The sequence below is a fragment of the Puntigrus tetrazona genome, chromosome 4 (genome assembly GCF_018831695.1).
Source record: "Puntigrus tetrazona isolate hp1 chromosome 4, ASM1883169v1, whole genome shotgun sequence".
Lineage (NCBI taxonomy): Eukaryota > Metazoa > Chordata > Actinopteri > Cypriniformes > Cyprinidae > Puntigrus > Puntigrus tetrazona.
In genome coordinates this window covers 17,732,349-17,733,896 of record NC_056702.1, presented here as the reverse complement: position 1 = coordinate 17,733,896, position 1,548 = coordinate 17,732,349, and the positions used below count along the sequence as shown (strand labels likewise).

Here is a 1,548-nt window from a genome sequence, read left to right as displayed (position 1 = left end):
GCGAAGAAGTAGTGATGAAGTCTCTAGATATTTAAAGGACTTTAAATGTGAATAAAATGTGTTAATAAAATAATTTATCTTACAACTCGTTTTCATTTTTAATCACTGTTGCTGATTTCTTTTCAGTAGACAGAAAAGCGCATTAAAATACATTTCGCTGTTGTTCAAATTCATATTATGATTAAAATCTAGTTTTATGTAAACGCTGTAGTTTTCCACCAGGTGTCGCTCTGCAGAGTCTTCGTATCTTTACATTTATTCATTTGATATAAGTTCGTGCAGTCGTTTGAATATATTAATTCCATTTTGACAAAAATGTAAATCTGTATCACAACTCTCTTCTTCGTAGGTAACGGTTAGTGTCACGGATGATTCTGATTGGTTCATCCCGAGCAGCGCTGAGGAAAGTAACAGGATCACGTGACAGTTCTCAAAAGGCAGCTGAATGATTTTAGTGTCGCACTCTTCGTCTTTATGCCTTTTATTTAAAGTAGTGTGTTTGTTGTATATTCTAATTCAGCCTAGAATTATTATTTAGACCCTCACTCGACAGCTTCCGCCCCGTGAGGCCCCGCCCACTCCACCACGTGTTCGCTCTGTTTATGGACGCGGTGAGAAGCGCGTGCAGGTTTTATTCTTCCTGCGCCTCAATCATCAGGATGAGCAACTTCAGATTCATAGGTGAGAGACTCCTCATAAAGTCATGATTCATAGATCAGGTCTTCCTCTGGTGCAGATAGTGCCACAGAAGAACGTTAAAAGAGTGATATTTATATGTTTCTGCAGATATTGGCATTAATCTGACAGACCCGATGTTCAGAGGAGTTTACAGAGGAACTCAGAAACATGAAGGTAATGACATGACAGCTCATAATTCATATTCATTATTAGATCATAGATTTTTAATGCAATTTAATATTGTGACGCTGATCACCTGAAGCTGACTTTTAAGCTTTTAAACTAGAAGAAACTTTTTATTGTGTGATGATTTTGCTTTTCAGATGTTTTTAAGAGTGTTCATGTGTAATGAAGTATTTATTCTGGTTGGTTTTAATATTCATAAATCAGAAGACACTTAATCACATACAAACACTGTTATTATTTATTAATAACTTTTATGTGTTGTTTTAGTCTTATTGTAGTTGCTATTACATGTATATTAAATGTGTGTGTGTGTGTGTGTGTGTGTGTGTGTGTGTGTGTGTGTGTGTGTCAGATGATTTTCCTCAGGTGCTGGAGAGAGCGCTAAAGGTCGGCGTGGAGAAGGTCAGCAGAGCTGCTAACTCGTGTGTGTGTGTGTGTGAGAGAGAGAGAGAGAGAGAGAGTGTGTGTGTGTGTGTGTGNTGAGTGTGTGTGAGAGAGAGAGAGTGAGTGTGTGTGTGTCAGACAGAGAGAGACTGATGATGGTGTTTCTCACAGTTCATCATCACTGGAGGAAACTTGGAGGAGAGCAGAGCCGCCCTCACACTCGCACAGACACGAGGTACACACTCACACACACACACAGACACACACACACACACACACACACTCTCACACACACACACA

At 39.2% G+C, this 1,548-nt stretch overlaps 1 long non-coding RNA gene across 1 annotated transcript; it reads left to right on the top strand.

Annotated features, from left to right (window-relative positions):
- Positions 1-562: 562 nt before the first annotated feature.
- LOC122343157 lies at positions 563-1,494 on the top strand. Its single transcript, XR_006250673.1, has 4 exons — positions 563-681; positions 787-852; positions 1,217-1,266; positions 1,420-1,494. It is a non-coding gene; the product is annotated as an uncharacterized LOC122343157 (long non-coding RNA).
- The last annotated feature ends 54 nt before the right edge of the window (positions 1,495-1,548 follow it).